A 17,587-nucleotide genomic window follows, 5' to 3' on the forward strand; every position below is an offset into this window, starting at 1 on the left:
TGTTCCCTGAATGTTTTGAAAACCTCCATTTGCCAATTGTTCAGTTTCAGGTCTGCTTTCATGTAGAAAATCTGAATAGCCATTCTCCAATCTTCTCTTTGAAATAATTTGGTGAGGGTCATAAGCCCACTCAACCTCCTGTAGAAAACCCATATCATTCAACAATTTTTCAACTTCTAGAGCGGCTTGTCTAGTATTTACAATGAAGGGTCCCACTGCTTTAGGCAACTTGAAAAAGAAGCCTTTCTTCATAGGAACAAAATGAACTTGATCAACATCTAAGCTATGCCTTATGAATTCAAGAGCAAAAAGCCTCATTGGCATGAACTTAGGTAACCTGTATGGCTTGACAGAGGCCCCATAAAGCCTAACCTCTGCATGTTATTCAAAAATTAACCAATCTCCACATCTCACATCCTTACTCAACTGAAGATACTCTTGGGCATTAGGAAAGAAAGTTGGGGGTAGGCTTGCATTGAGAATCTTATAAGCCACTGGAAGAAATAAAGAAACAAACTCAAATAAACCACCATCTTCTGGATCACCTCTTATTAGGTTTGTACAAAACAATACTGACTGCTTCTTTTTATTGATATCAACCACATTCAACCATAAACCAGAGAAATGATTAGCATTCTGATACAAAAATAAATAAGTGATGGCTGAAGGAAATTTGAAAGAACTAGTGAGAGGTAAAGTCATAAATTGAGTATTGATAACATGTACCCAGAAAGATGGGATGTCTAACACTGTCTCAGGCCTCATCATTAAGGAGAAGAATCCCAACACAACTTTTTCTACTTGCTTGGAGTCTTCCTTTTCTAGAATTTTAACAATTATTTACAACAGAGGTCTTATATCAACTGCAAACATTCCTAAAGAGAAAATATTGCCATCAAGGGAGAATTGACCAGATTTAGGAGCTAAAAAATAAGTGACATGGGAAAGCTCCTGAGGAGACATGTTTTCATAATAAGAAATTAGGGATTCTTCAGTAAAAGCAATGTAATTTCCTGATACAGGATAATTCAAGGCTTGGTGTATTAGCTGTGAAGTTATCGTTATCACTTGAAGAAACTCTCCTAGGTTGTATATCAGAGATGCTCAGGAACATTAAAAACTCAACAAAAAATGTTGGAAAATGGTGGATGAATGGAAGGAATGATGCATATTCAAGCCATATAACCACTTCTACTATGCTTAACCCCAGACATGGGTGAACATCCCCAGACTACAAGGCTTTAGAACACCAATTGCTCACAATTTGAGGAACAGGTGAAGATGGAGAATACTAACCACACCAGCAGATGCATAGGACCCTGTGATGGCCGGCTGCAACCAGTTAAAAGGTCTGTAAATCTATTTCTTTGATGCACAGACAGGATGATAGCTCTCTAGCACCAAGAAAATAGAAACCTGCATACACCTTCAATAATACATACTTGATTCTAACGCAGAGGTGGGATGACAACCCCTCTAATGCTAAACATCAAGAGCACATGAAAAATGTATAACAGGCATAGCCTGGAACAAAGAAGAAGTGGAAATTGAGCAATTAACAACAAAAGAATCTTACATTAGCTGAAAATGAAGACCAAACGCTGCAGGTATCACAGTAGTTACAGTCTCCAGAAGTTGAGCCTTACATCAATACAATATCCATCAACCTCATTACATCTTGATTCTGGGTATATATGGAGGTAATTACAAAAAATATCTGCTATCCTATGCGTGGAGGGGTCATAACTGACCACCAACCACATTAACTGTTTAATATGGGTCTCTGATACAATCTAACTGTTTAAATGAACAAAATGACCCTTTCTGGTACTCTTGTTGTACTTCACGAACCGGTGGAATGCCGTATGGAACAAGTTCCATAACTGCTGAAGGCATTTAACTGCTCGAGGCTGTACTTTCCTTCCCTAGCCGTGCTGCTAGTTGAATGCGGTTGTTGCGGATTTAATGCACAGAGTGCTGGATCATGGCCTCCTTCCTCCTTCAGGTGCACAGGACAGGCCAAAAACACGAAAACCATATGGAAAATGAACAAGGGCCTGGGAATGAATGCTAGCCATTGAATGGAACTGGCGAACGGCTGAGATCTCATGGCGGGAGGCAATGGGAAGACGCGGGGCAGAGTGAATATGAATCGTCGGATCTCACAAATAGATGTCGGGGATCAACTTGCAAGGGATATCGGGAGATACGTGAATGGAGAAATGTGGGCCGTTGGATCATGGTCGGGCAGATCCGACGGCTATTGGGAGGTCAAACAGCGCGGGAGATAATGCACAGGGGATCGTACAGGATGGCGGTAAGCAGTTTCCCCACACCGCTTATCGGAGGTGGGTGGTATCTGTATGCAGGGGCGCGATCCAATACACTTGTGACGCGTGGCTGGTAGGTCCGGCGGGAAACCGCTTTCCCTGCGTGCTATTGAGCGTGCGGCTTTCGGCGGCGGGAATAGCGTATATCGTTGGATTTTGCGGGAGGTACAATCGAACAGTGGAAAAAGAATAAAGGTTAATGAGAGTGATGTGACCGAGAAAGGCACGGGTTATGGTGCGCGGTCTCGTCATCAGGGTTTTATAATGTTTAAACCCCAGCAGCCGGGGGCTAAGGAAACACAGGTTTTATACTAAATGTTAGTGTGAAATAGGGATAGCACGAGCTATGGGAACGTAGAAAAATGAATGAGGAGGAGGAAACAGAGGTAGTGGGGCTATAGAACTATAAAGAAAATGAAGGAAGGAAGGAAAACCAGCTGCTGTGACCCCCTTTTTGATCATTAATAACCCAATCAGGCTTGCATTTGTCCTTAAAAGGTTGAAAGTAATAGCAGGGCTAACACTGGCTCCTTCTGGGGATGAGATCCTCCTTGTGAGGTCTCAAGAACCTGCAGATCAATGCCTTCCTGATGAAAACAAATTAGCAAAATTCCTAGTGTTCCATTGGGCATGGAATATGACTAAAATTGATAAAAACCAATATTTACAACTTTTAAGGCCAAAGACCTTAAATCACATAATTTTTCAGAAAAATCCCATTAATTGGGCCATCAAAAGCTGTCTCTCCTCCCATACTTTTCAGTATGAAAGTTTTGTTCCCTTGAATCTGAGAAATGATGAAAGGCCCTATCCAGAAAGCATCAAATTTTCCATGGTTGCCTTTCTTTTCTTTTAGTGCATCCCACTTCTAAACCAAGTCTCCAACCTGAAAATTATCTGTCTTTGTCTTCATATCAAAAGCATCCTTGATCTTTTTTTGATGTGCTGTAGCCTTTTCAACCAAATGTTCTCTAATCTGATGTAACTCTGCTAAATCAGTGATCCTTTTCACCAGGTTTTCTTCCTCATTCTATTCTGTTTGAAGGATTTTTGCCACAGGCAGAGTTAGCTGAATTGGGAATACAACTTCAGTACCATATACCAGCTTGAAAGGAGAATTCGCTGTGGATTTTTTAATGGTCACTCTGTTAGCCCACAGTGCATACTTGAGCTTAGAATCCCAATTCTTTTTATTGTCCTCTAACAGCTTCTTAATTATCCTTATCAGGCTTTTGTTAGAGGATTCTGCTAGACCATTTCCTTAAGGATAATATGCAATGGAATGAACAAGTTTAATACCCATTGAATTACACATATCTACCAATTTTTTTGCCCTGAAGGCTGTTGCATTGTTTGTGACTAATTTATGTGGACAACCAAATCTGGTAAAGATATTCTTTGTCAAAAACTTCATGACCACATTATGATCAGCCTTCCTGGTAGGGATTGCTTCAATCCACTTAGTAAAAGAATCAGTGGCTACTAATATCCATTTGTGCTAGCCACTGGAATGTGGATTGATCTCTCCAATGAAATCCAAACCCCACTGCTGAAGAGGTCCTTTTGCATGTATTCGTTTTAAGGGCATGGACTTCAACTGTTGTTTTCCTTCAAATCTTTGGCACCTGTCACAAGATTTAACAAAAGAAAATACATCAGAAAATAAAGTGGGCCAATAGTACCCAGCTCTAAGGATTTTATGGGCTGTAGTCTTCCAATAATGGTGCCCTCCACACATGCTGGAATGAAAGTGCTGCATGACTTCTATTGACTGTTCTTTGTCCAGACACCTCAAAAGCACTCCAGATGGATCCCTCCAGTAGAGCAGATTTTCATGAATACAATATTTTGTTTCCCTAAGTTTTAAAGTTCTGGCTTGACTTTGAGTAAATCCTGAAGGAATTTCTAGTTTCAGCAAAAAATTAACTATTCTAGCATACCAATCACAAGAAGCTAGATTCTCAGCCACTGACTGCTTTCTGTCTGGTTCAGCTGCTTCCTCTTCTTCATTTGTCTGACCAATCTCTGCATTTGTGCTCAGGAAATCAATGTCTAATGATCTGCAATTTTCTTCAGCCAATAATTTGGCAAGACCCTGACCTCTGACCAGCTTGGTGGGCTTCAGTTCTATATTAAATTCAATCAATTTTGCAATCCATTTAGCCCTTCTTCCATCAGCATCAGGTTGTGTTAAGACATCTTTTATTGTAGCAGAGGGTACATATGCAATTATCTTGGAATGCAAGATATAAACTCTGAAAGCTTTCAAGGATTTGATAAGAGCATATGCATGTTTTTCAATAATATCATACCTCAGTTCAGCATCCCTCAAGTTCTTGCTGAAAAATGCTACTGGATGTTCTAAACCTTCTTCATCTACTTGCAATAAAACTGCTGCAATGGTGTCTTCAGAGGCAAAAGAAAATATATGGAACTCCTTGCTGTAATCTGGGCTTCTTAGAGTGGGAGCTTCCATAATGGCTTTTTTAATAGACTTAAATGATTTTCTTGCTGCATTAGTCCACTTAACCTTTGCTCCTTTCTTCAACATGGAGGTAATATGTTTCATCAGCTTTGAAAAATTTGGTATAAACCTCCTCACAAAATTAATCTTGCCCAGAAAGGACTAAATATCCTTCTTTGATCTTGGGACAGACAAGGCCTGTATTGCTTTTACTCTTTCTGGATCAATCCGGACAACTGTAGCAGAAACAATATATCCTAACAGCTTGCCTTCTTCTAAAGCAAATTGTGACTTTTTAGGATTGACTAAAATTCCAAACCTCCTGCACTTCAGGAACACCTTTTTCAAATGCTGCAAATTATTTTGATGGATGCTGGAGTATACTGTTATATCATCAAGGTAGATAAGGACAAATTTATCCTTCTCTCCCACAAATGCTATATCCATAGCTCTCTAAAATGTTGCTCTAGCATTCATCAATCCAAAAGGCATCTTGGCATACATAAAAGTGCCCCAAGGAGTGGTGAATGCAGTCTTCTCTTGGTCATCTGGATGCACAACAATTTGATTAAACCTTGAAAATCTGTCCAGGAAAGACATCACCTTGGCTCCTGAGACCTTCTGCAGCAAATGCTCCATCTTTGGTAGGGGATAATTGTCCTTCTTTGAGCATTTGTTCAAGTTTCTGAAATCAACACACAGTCTGATTTCTCCACTTTTCTTCCTTACTACCACCAAATTTGCTACCCATTTTGAATATCTGAGAGGGACTATGATCTTGGCAGCCAATAATTTTTTAATTTCTTTTTTCAATTAGAGGAATAAGCATAGGATTTATTGGTCTTAGCTTCTATTTGAAAGGAATGGTGTCTTTCTCCAGAGGGATTTTATGCTGAATAATCTTTTTATCATAAGTTTTCAGGTCACTATACTCCCAGGCAAACACATCAGCAAATTGCTTCATTAATTTGCAGTATTCAACACATTGATCAGCAAACAGATGAGTGGACAAATTTATGTATCTAGGTTGACCTGGACTTCCTATATCATGCTTACAGACTGCATATTGGTCTTCTTTTTTGGGAGCCTTGTAAGGCACATCATTATGGTCAAACAGTCTTTCAAGAGGAATTAAACCCTTAGGTATATGATTGCTAGGAAGCTGGACAATGCTATTTTTTCCAGTTTTATTTCTAAGCTGGGACTGGGGGTTTTCTTCCAAGGCTTCATTATTTTGATCAATTTTCATTTCAGAAAACTCATCAATAACTTGAAGGAACCTATTTATCTCATCATCATCATCAAAAACTTTCCAATGCTGGACATTATCAGGCAAGGATGGTTTGTATTTCATTTGCACTTCATAAACTAGTTTGGGAGGCATGGGAGGGATAAATAGACTAGCAGACACAACAAGGGAATCAACAAGCTAATTTTTGGCTCTAGGGATATATGAAATATAGAATTTTTCAAAGGAATTTTTGAGTCTCCATATCTCATCTCTGTATGCTTTCAACCTTGGGTGCTTTTCCTGAAATGTTTTATTTACTTGCTGAATGATCAAATCAACATCTCCAAATACCTTCAGATTCTTGATTCCTCTGTCTTTTGCTGCATTAAGACCCAATAGTAGAGCCTCATACTCTGCTATATTGTTTGTGACTTGAAAAGCCAGCTTGAAAGACAACTATGTGCTCTTATGTTATGGAGGTATCAGCACCACTCTTGCTCCTGTAGTCTCCCTTGAACATGCTCCATCAAAGAACATCTCCCAAACCTGACTTCCTTTCTCTTTCTCGGCCTGATTTGTTGGTTTCCTGAGCTGCATTGAGGCCTTTTGGGATTCTTCTATTTGGAGGATACATGCTCCAAAATCGGTGTCCACAGCATATATGGGATGATTAGTAGGAATCTTCTCATCACTGATGATATATGCCAACTGTGCTTCTTTGTATAACCTTCTACTTTCCCCTCTAAAAATTGGGACAATGGCATAAGATAGATCATTTTGTAATGTCCCACCTAGTCTCTTAATCCATCCTCTAGACAGCAGCATGCCAAATTTGGGAGGCACATATGCTACCACAATATCCATCATCATACTCTTCATGGGAAGCTGAGTTAAGGTAATGTCCAGGTCTTTGATTAATCCTAAACACTTCACTTTCCTTGAATCAAAAGAGAATAAATCACGATAGGGTCTGGTGATATCAAGGCCTAACTCTTCTATGACAGCTTTAGGCATCAAATTGTGGCTGGCCCCTATGTCTAGCAGGCAATTGTGGAGGATTTTTTCATGAATGATCAAGGAGACATAAAAAGATGGAGAATTATTATCAGCAGGTTCAATCATGGGGCTAAGCACAATAGCAGGTTTTTCATCTTGCAAATTGATAGAGTCAGTGGAGGTTTGTGTGATTTCCAGCTCAAGAGCTTCAAGGATAGGATTTCTAAACACTTCACTCTTTACCAATTCTACCAAAGGCACAAATATTTTTAATTTCCGGACTTCTGACTCAAAGCTAAAAGAAGAAGATAACTTATCAGATCCTTTTACCTCTTGAACTGGAGCTTTGAGGATGACTAGATCAACTGTTGGTCTTCTCTGCCTGATATTTTGTGACTTTGTTTGGACAACAGCTCTTTGGGAAGGATTCTCTTTGACATTTTTTGCACTTGACCTCAGATTATATCTTCGTTGCTCCTCAGTTTGTAGAACAGCCTCTCTGTCCCACTCCTGACTGTCTTGTTCCTACAACAACGATTCTTCATAAGCAGCCAATGTAAAAAAGGCAGCACTGTCTTTATCTTCCATGCAGTGAATTTCATCCTCATCTTCAAATTGTTCCTCTTCCATGACTACATTTTGAAAAGGAGCTTTAACCTTCTGATCTTCATTTGGCTCTTTCCCCTTTGAATTATTTGTAACTTTTCATTTGCTCTTCTGAATGGAATGGGATTTCTTGGAGCAAATGTGTTCTGTTGCCTTGTTTTTCCTTAATTTTGCTCAACCTTTAGCTTAGAAATTTCAGCAGCCAATGACTCTATCATCTTAGTCATTTTATCTAATTTAGGCTCTGAAGATGATGTAGAGGAGGTAGAATCCTGACCTCTCTGCCTCCTTCTATCAACTTGACTTTTGAGATTTTATGCAGCCATAATATTAGACTCTACTTCTAGGGTTGCATCCTGCATGTCAGCTAGAGTGGCACACCTTCTTTCTCTCAACAATAGGCTGAAATCATAGTCAAAAGCATTGGCATAAGTGAGTTTGGCATAGGTGGGGGTAGGCTTTACCTCAGCTGGTATCTTACTATACATACGATTGAATCTTCTATTAAAATCAGGCAATGATTCCCCACTTTCCCCTTTTAGGTTACCAAACTCAGTATGGTAATATAGAAAATCCTTTTTATCTCCCCAGTGCTTCAAAAATGCATCATCTAAGGCTTCAATATTTGTTATAGATCTCTGGGGTAATTCTCTGAACCACTTCCTAGCCTCTCCATCAAGGCTCTGGACAAAAACTCTCATCCACACATCATTTTCACTTATATCTAGGTTATCAGCATAACTATAAAAAGCTTCTAGGTTTTCTTCAGCTGTTACTCCCTCTGTGCCAGTGAACTTAGGCATATACTTTTGATATTCTCCCACAGGCATAGGATTCAAAGGGACAGGCAAGACCAAAGGTCCATATCTAGCAGCAACAATTCTTTCTATCTTCGTAGGTGCTTGCTGGCCTGCCATGATTGGGATATGTGGAGGGATACTGGCAAATTTAATGGTAGGAAGTAATGTGATGGATGGTAGAGACAAAGGGATGTTTTGGACTGGATGGGAAGCTTTCTTTGGACTGAGATTCAAAGGGGAACTAGATGGACAAGGGGCTCTATTAATCTCTGCAGGTGTTTGTTCACTAGCAGTACTAGGCTCTAAGTCTTCAAATTGTGTATTTTCAACTAAAAACTCCTCATGCAGAGACAAATAAGATTTCTTGGGCTTACCTGATCCTGATGCCCCTTTCTATGATGTTTTCTTCAACTTAACAATCTTCTTAGAGTCAGGCATTGGTTTAGCTGGTGATTTCTGAGGATTTCTTTGAGTATGTCTCACAAACTGAGCCAGAACTTCAATGTGGAGTCGCCAAAGGTTGGTATTCCTCCAATGGAGTCGCCAGATAGATGATTACAACCAGAAATGTGCCCAGACCTTGTCTATCATCAAAATCTGGAACTGTGTCGTTCTCCCAGGGAAGCTAAGCTTCAATCTCCTCTCCTCGACAACTGCGCCAATTAATGTTATCACCACAAGAAACTCTCCTAGGTTGTATATCAGAGATGCTCGGAAACATTACAAACTCAACAAAAAATGTTGGAAAATGGTGGATGAATGGAAGGAATGATGCATATTCAAGCCATATAACCACTTCTACTATGCTTAACCCCAGACATGGGTGAACATCCCCAGACTACAAGGCTTTAGACCACCAATTGCTCACAGTTTGAGGAACAGGTGAAGATGGAGAATACTGACCACACCAGCAGATGCATAGGACCCTGTGATGGCCGGTTGCAACCAGTTAAAAGGTCTGTAAATCTATTTCTTTGATGCACAGATAGGATGACAGCTCTCTAGCACCAAGAAAACAGAAACCTGCATACACCTTCAATAATACATACTAGATTCTAACCTAGAGGTGGAATGACAGCCCCTCTAATGCTAAACATCAAGAACACATGAAAAATGCATAACAGGCACAACCTGGAACAAAGAATAAGTGGAAAGTGAACAATTAATAGCAAAAGAAGCTTGCATTAGCTGAAAATGAAGACCAGACGCTGCAGGTATCGCAGTAGTTCCAAAAGTTGAGCCTTACATCAATAAAATATCCATCAACCTCATTACATCTTGATTCTGGGTATATATGGAGGTACTTACAAAAAATATCTGCTTCCTATGCGTGGAGGGGTCATAACTGACCACCAACCACATTAACTGTTTAATATGGGTCTCTGATACAATCTGATTGTTTAAATGAACAAAATGACCCTTTATGGTACTCTGTTGTACTTCACGAACCAGTGGAATGCCGTATGGAACAAGTTCCATAACTACTGAAGGCGTTTAACTGCTCAAGGTTGTACTTTCCTTCCCTGGCCGTGCTGCTAGTTGAATGCGGTTGTTGCGGATTTAATGCGCAGAGTGCTGGATCATGGTCTCCTTCCTCCTTCGTGTGCATAGGACAGGCCAAAAACACGAAAACCATATGGAAAATGAACGAGGGCCTGGGAATGAATGCTAGCCGTTGAATGGAACTGGCGAATGGCTGAGATCTCATGGCGGGAGGCGATGGGAAGATGCGGGGCGGAGTGAATATGAACCGTCGGATCTCGCAAATAGACATCGGGGATCAACTTGCAAGGGATATCGAGAGATACGTGAATGGAGAAATGTGGGCCGTCGGATCATGGTTGGGCAGATCCGACGGCTATCGGGAGGTCAAACAACGCGGGAGATAATTCACGGGGGATCGTACAGGATGGCGGTAAGAGGTTTCCCCACACCACTTATCGGAGGCGCGTGGTATCCGTATGCGGGGGCGCGATCCAATACAATTGTGACGCGTGGCTGGCAGGTCCGACGAGAAACCGCTTTCCCTGCGTGCTATCGAGCGTGCAGCTTTTGGTGGCGGGAATAGCGTATATCGTTGGATTGAGCGGGAGGTACAATCGAACAGTGGAAAGAGAATAAAGGTTAACGGGAGTGATGTGATCGGGAAAGGCGCGGGTTATGGTGTGCGGTCGTGTCATCAGGGTTTTATAATGTTTAAACCCCAGCAGCCGGGGGCTAAGGAAACACGGGTTTTATACTAAATGCTAGTGTGAAACAGGGATAGCGCGAGCTATGGGAACGTATAAAAATGAAGGAGGAGGAGGAAACGGCGGTAGCGGGGCTATAGAACATGAAGGAAGGAAGGAAAATCAGCTGCCACGACCCCCTTTTTGATCATTAATAACCCAATCAGGCCTGCATTTGTCCTTAAAAGGTTGAAAGTAATAGCAGAGCTAACAGTTACCTGGAAAACATTTTCCCTTGACTGGTTCATTACAAAACATTTCTTAGCGTACATTGCTGAGGCTAACCATTGGATAAATTTAGGAAACAGATGAGTTCTGGGAACAAAAGTGGCTAGGAAACCTGACCTAACCATTGCCATGGCTACATGAGATTTCTTGTGGTTCAACATGACCTCTTGATACAATTGAAGGTGTTTAATGGTACAAAGGGTATCAGAAATATCGTGCTCGACATCCATTAATGGGGTATAAATCATTGAGGAAGAACTTACTTGCTTAGTCATAGCATTTGGTGGGTGACAATTGTTGACTCAGAATACAATTGCTGAAGACAATTGTTGACTCAGAATATCAAATTAGAAAATAAAACCGCTCCGTTCTACAAGCAGATGATCAATACAACGTTCTTTTTTACTTTATTTATATACAATAAATGAATGGGGGGAAAAACTGTAATAAACACTGTACATTAATGGAGTAGTGGATGAAGTAGCAGGGTACGGTGAGTGACGTGGGCAATTAACAAATGAAAGCGATGGAATATGTGGAATGAGCGACATGGGGCGAAAAACTTTGGGAGCTCGCTGTGGGGGTAAAGAATGTACGGGAGCTTCAACGAGGTTGAAACCCCGCAGTAATTTGAGGCCACACATTTCGGTCAACCATGCTAACATCACGGTCAACTGCAGGGATTGAGCTTTAATTAATCTTCATGCTCATGGCTTCCCCGTAGCACACCTCAATGTACTTATCAAGCTATCACTTGATCGTGGCTCTTCAACCTGCATGAACTTTAGACAATGGGTCGGGCCCACTGTCTTTTGATTTTTTTTTTAAATAATTACATACATAATATTTGATTTTGTGTTTTTTATTTACTTTTTAAATATTATCAAGTAACCTGAATTGACAATGAATTATACAACATTTGGCTCCACCTGGGGATAGTGCTTCTACCTCACGAGCACTAAGAACCGCATATTAGTGCCTTCTCCTCAGGCATGGAGTCATATATTGCTTTGCCTAACTTAACTGTGTGGAAATTTGTATAGTGAATCCACTCTGGTATCTATAGTGATAGGACGCTTGTGCTTTCAGAACTGGAAGTAATGTTTAAGATATTTCCCATTAACAGGCAACTGTAAGGTTTCACCATCAAGATTCTCAAGAAGAAAAGTGTTATTAGACCTTGCTTCAACAATTCTGAAAGGGCCATACTAGATAGGATCAAACTTCCCATGCTTACCGTTATCTTCTCTTCTAGTATCCCATCTTAATACTAGGTCTACAACTTTAAAGTCAATCTCCTTGGCTTTTTTGTCAAAAATACTTTTCATCTTTGATTAATACATAATCAAGTTGTCTCTTACCTTGTCCCTGTTCTCACTTAGCTCCACTACTTTATTCATTCTTCTTTTCAGAGCATTGGTTCTTCTTTCGCCTCCTGAATCATTGCAATCACAGGCTTCACAAGTTGACTTGGAAACAGAGCCCGAGTTCCATATACTAATTCAAAAGGTGATTTGCCTGTAGATCTCCTTGTAGTTACTCTAGCAGCCCAGAGAGCAAACTTCAACTTAGAATCCCAATCTTTTTGATTCTCTGCAATAGTTTTCTTAAGGATCCTCATCAATGTTTTATTTGTTAATTCAGGCAGACCATTTCCTTATGGATGATAAGCTGTTGAATGGGATAAAATAACATTGTACTTTTGATAGAAAACATTAAACTTGTTTGAATTAAATGCGTGAGCATTATCTGTTATGATTTTGATAGGGCATCCAAATCTGTTAAAAATATTTTCTTCTAAGAACTTCATCACCACCTGGTCATTTGCCTTTTTAGTAGGAATAACTTCTACCCACTTGGTGAAATAGTCAATAGCTGTAAGAATCCACCTATGCTGTCCACTTGAAGGTGGGTTAATTTCCCCAACAAAATCTAGACCCCATTATCTGAATGGTTCTTCTATGAAGACTAGGATCAAAGGCAAGGGAGCTAGCCTCTTCTTCTCAGTAAAAAGCTGACATTTCTGACAACTTATGAGAAATTTATAGGCATCATCGAATAGAGTGGGCCAATAAAATCCTGCCTGAAGGATTTTATGTGCAGTAACCTTCCAACTGTAATTTCCTCCACATAACCCCTCATGATAATCTTTGATTGCCTCTGTAAACTCATCTTCTCTTAAACATAGCAACAAAATTCCTACAGGATCCTTCCCGCATAATCTGCTTTCCATAATCACATATGGTTGTGCTTTGATCTTTAATCCTCTATAATTTGTTCTATCCAAGGATTTGGGACAGGAGAGAAAATACAAATAATGGATTATATACTGGTACCATTCTGAACATGAACATTTATACTTGATCTTCATACCTGGATCTGGCTTTCCTTCACTTTCTTCAGTTGTTCCTTCATGCACAAGTGTCAGGAAGTTGATTCCCAATGCCTGAAAGTTTGACTTTGTCAACATTTTTTCCAATCCTTGCCCTTTTACCAACTTTGTGGGTTTTATGTCCAAGTCATACTCTTGGATCTTGGCTATCCTTTTTCCTCTTTTGCCTTCTACATCACCCTGTACTAATACATCTTTTACTACAACATTTGGCACATAAGCAATGATTTGTGAACATAAGTTCTAAAGGATTTTAGGGCTTTTACCAAAGCATACACTTGCTTTTCAAGAATATTATACTTTAGCTCAACATCCCTGAGAATCTTGATAAAGAATGCAACACGCTGCTCCTTATCTTCATCATTCTTTTGTAGCAAGACAACAACTATTGAATTTGGTGATGCGAATGAAAAAACTTGGAAAGGCTTTTGATAATCAGGGCTGATTAGGACTCGAGCTACTTGCAATGCTTCTTTAATCCTAGAAAATGATTCTCTGGCTTCCTTGGTCCAATGCACTTCATTCTCCTTCTTCAGCATATTAGTAATCTCTTTTACAATTTCTGCATAATTGGACACAAATCTCCTTAAGAAGTTTATTTTTCCCAGAAACTTTTGAATATCCTTTTTACTCCTAGGCAGTGGTATTTTTTGCACAACTTGTACTCTTGCTGGATCTATCTTCACTCCATCTCTAGAAACAATGTGCCCCAATAGTTTTCCCTCTTCCAGAGAAAAAATGGATTTCTTGGGATTTAAGGAAAGCCCAAATCTTCTACATTTTTCAAAAGTCTTTTTTAGATGGTCCAAATGTTCTTCATCAGACTTTGAGAAAACAATAATATCATCCAAATATATTACTACAAACTTATCTCCCACAAAAGCAATGTCCATAGCCCTTTGAAATGTAGCACCTGTGTTCATCAATCCAAAAGGAATTCTGGCATACATAAAGGTTCCCCAGGGAGTTGTGAATGTTGTCTTCTTCTAATCTTCTCTATCCACAGCCACCTGGTTATACCCAAAGAACCCATTCAGCATTGACATTCTAAAAGATCCTGTTACCTTCTGCAGCACATGATCCATTTTAGGCAATGGATAATTATCTTTCAAGGAAGCCCTGTTGGGATTTCTGAAGTCCACACATAACCTTATCTCTCCATTTTTCTTTCTTACAGGCACTAAATGAGCCATCCAGTCGGAGTACCTAAGTGGAACTATTATTTTGGCATCAAGCAACTTTTTGACCTCTTTTTCAATTGATGGTAGAAGGAGAGGATTTATTTGTCTAAGCTTATGTTTAAAGGGTTTAATTACCTCTTTCAAGGGGATCTTGTGCTGAATAATATTTACATCGTATGTTTTGAGATCCTCATAGGACCAAGCAAAGACATCAACACAGTCCTTGAAAAGTTTAATATATCTCTCCTGGTAATTAGGTGAAACTCCACTGAGTAATTTGACTAGCTTGGGCTCCTCCCGAGTTCCAATATTATGATCTTGAATGTTTTCATCCTGTGAAATTTTTCTTGAGTTGATAGCCACATCATTGGGGTTATAAATCCTTTCAAGAGTTACAAGTCCCTTTGGCAGAATATTATCTTTCAATTGAAAAACTTTTTAATTAGCTATGGAATTTTTTAAACCACTAACTTCTGCAACTTTTGCTGTTTCATCTTCATCCTGATTAATTTCTGTGCCCTCTTCAACCATAGTAAAAAATTCTTTAATTTGCTGATCATCTTCAAAAACTTGCCAATATTTAACATTATCAGGAACAGAAGGTCTATGCCTCATTTCTACCTCATATCTTAGTTTTGGATTAATAGGAGGCCTGAAAGTACTAGCAGCCACAACCAATGAATATGCTAATATGTTCCCATCCCTTGGAATAAATTGAATGTTTAAAGCTTCGAAAAAGTTCTCAACCAAATCCCATACTTCATTTCTGTAGGCCCTAAGCGTAGGGTGTTTTGTCTGACAGTGATTTTTTATTTGTTTTATAATCAGTTCTGAATCTTCAAAAGCAGAGATTGACTTGATTACCATCTATTTAGCTATTTGTAGAGCAATAATCAAGGACTCATATTCCACCACATTGTTTATTGCTTCGAACTCCAATTTAAAATAAAAAGGGAACATATTACCTCCAGGTGCAATTAGAAGGAAACCAGCACCTGTTCCTTCCTTAGAATAGGCTCCATCAAGGAAGCATTTCCACACCCCTTCTGTTTTTAGGTCTGTAATTACATTGGCTGAAGTAAGCTGCTTCTGATTATCTTCAGCCAAATCTGCATTATTTGCGATGTCCCTTGCACTAAAGATGGATGCCTCTGCCTGTTTCTATCTCATATCTCAATCTTGAAAAAGGATTTCCTTCTATGTGTCATTAATCCTTGGAGGATTGGCTAATGTTCCTTCTGCGTTGTCCTACCAGGAAATATAGTCAAATATTTTTTCTTCAATGCCATCGAAGTATGTCCTCAGATCGGACAACTGATTCATCAATGAATCACTTGTCTTACATAGATCATTGATTGTTGTTAACTTTTGGCAGAAGACAACCTGTTGCTGAGCCAGAAGAGTATTAAGCTCCCCTGCTTCCTTCTTGAAATCTTCAAGCTTAGGATTATCTTTGAATTGATCAATCCTGAGTTGAAGTTGTTGAAATTGATCATTTTTTCTTTTTATCTTAGCTTCATGTTGAAGCTTCATCGCATCAAAACTTTTATGCCACTGATTTACCTGTGCTTTCCATCCCTCATCAATACTTTGTTTTGCATTGACTATTGCATGTTCTAATTGAAGGATCTTTTCATCCTTGTCCTTAACTAACTGTTATAATTTTGAGGCTTTATCCATGGTGGTTGTAGCATATTCTCCCGTGAACTACGATAGCCTTGTTAGATCATTGGCAACGTCAGTTTGTGGATGCTTCCAAACAATATCCAATGGTATATTTCTTGGAACTAAGGCCTGAGAATGTTCAATTATTTTCCTCTTCCTCTGATTTCTCATGACAACCCTATGTTTTGGACTATAAAATACATCTAGGGGAGGGATTTATTCTATCTTGAGCACAACTTCGGATGTAGGGTGAGCCATAATGATTTCTAGGTCATCTGTATTGATCGATTTATCTGAAGAATCGATAGTGAGTGGGACCTTCTTTGTAATCTCAAGAGTCTTAAGAGTTTCTTTCGACGATGAGTTATGTTCTTCCTGTGATGCCATATTAACAGTTTTATCAAATTGTTCCCATACTTTCTCTAGTTCGCTGGTAGAGGGTGATTCCTCAGTACATTGTGTCGATGTTGTGCTTTCTTTACTTCCTTGATTGATCTCAGGGTATTTTTAAATATGGGCTATCACCTGATCCTGTTGCGAAATCCCCAATATATCCAGGGGAGATTCTCTAACCTTGAATTTCTGTATTCTCTGAACCTGACCAACTCTTTTGGTTTTAAGCGAGATTTGGCTAACATTTCTACATGATGATAGTCTCGGGGTGCTTCAAACAGGTTGTTATGAAACCAGCTCACAAAAAGATAGAAAAGAGAGATCAACACCTTAGAATTCAGCCTCTTCGAGGGGGCAACCTCCTTTACGTTACACAAATGAACAATTCTTGTATGATTCAAATGAAAAAACCTCCTTTCTGTATATAGGAGTCTATGGAGTCACAATATAACCCAACCGACCTAACAATAATAATATAAAGCCACAAAAATAACAATAGAGGGATTCTGTGGGGCATAGTAATAAAAATATGGGGACAATAGGGGCTCAACAATATTAATAAGGGATACAACTAAAATAGTAATGGCGTAATCACTAGTATTATAGGGACCTAACATGCTCCTCTCCTTCAAAAAAGTGTCGTCCTTAATGCTTGAGTAGTTCTGGATGATTTTGTATTAAATTCTTGTCCTCCCATGTGGAATCTTCAGCGGATAAGTTCTTCCACTTGATGAGATACTCCAAAATTGATCGATTTCGTAGTTGTCGAGTTCTTGTTTTGTGACTGCTTCCGGTTCCAATATAATTTTTCCTTCCTCGTCAAGTTCTAGCAATATTGTTTGAAATGGGAGCTTATTGCCTATAACCTTCTTTAAACATGAAACATGGAAAACTGAGTGCACTCGAGATGCTGCAGGAAGCTCCAATTTGTATGTCATAGTACCAATCTTTTGCAACACCTTGTACGGACCATAATACTTTGGTGATAATTTATTATCCTTCTTAGCTTGCTTGAGGGACATTTGTTTATATGGTTGTAGCCAGAGGAATACGCAATCACCTACATCAAAAAT

Source organism: Pinus tabuliformis, chromosome 4_2, assembly GCF_031772625.1.
Source record: "Pinus tabuliformis cultivar Carrire ecotype Pingquan chromosome 4_2, CPIR1, whole genome shotgun sequence".
NCBI classification, from domain to species: Eukaryota; Viridiplantae; Streptophyta; class Pinopsida; order Pinales; family Pinaceae; genus Pinus; species Pinus tabuliformis.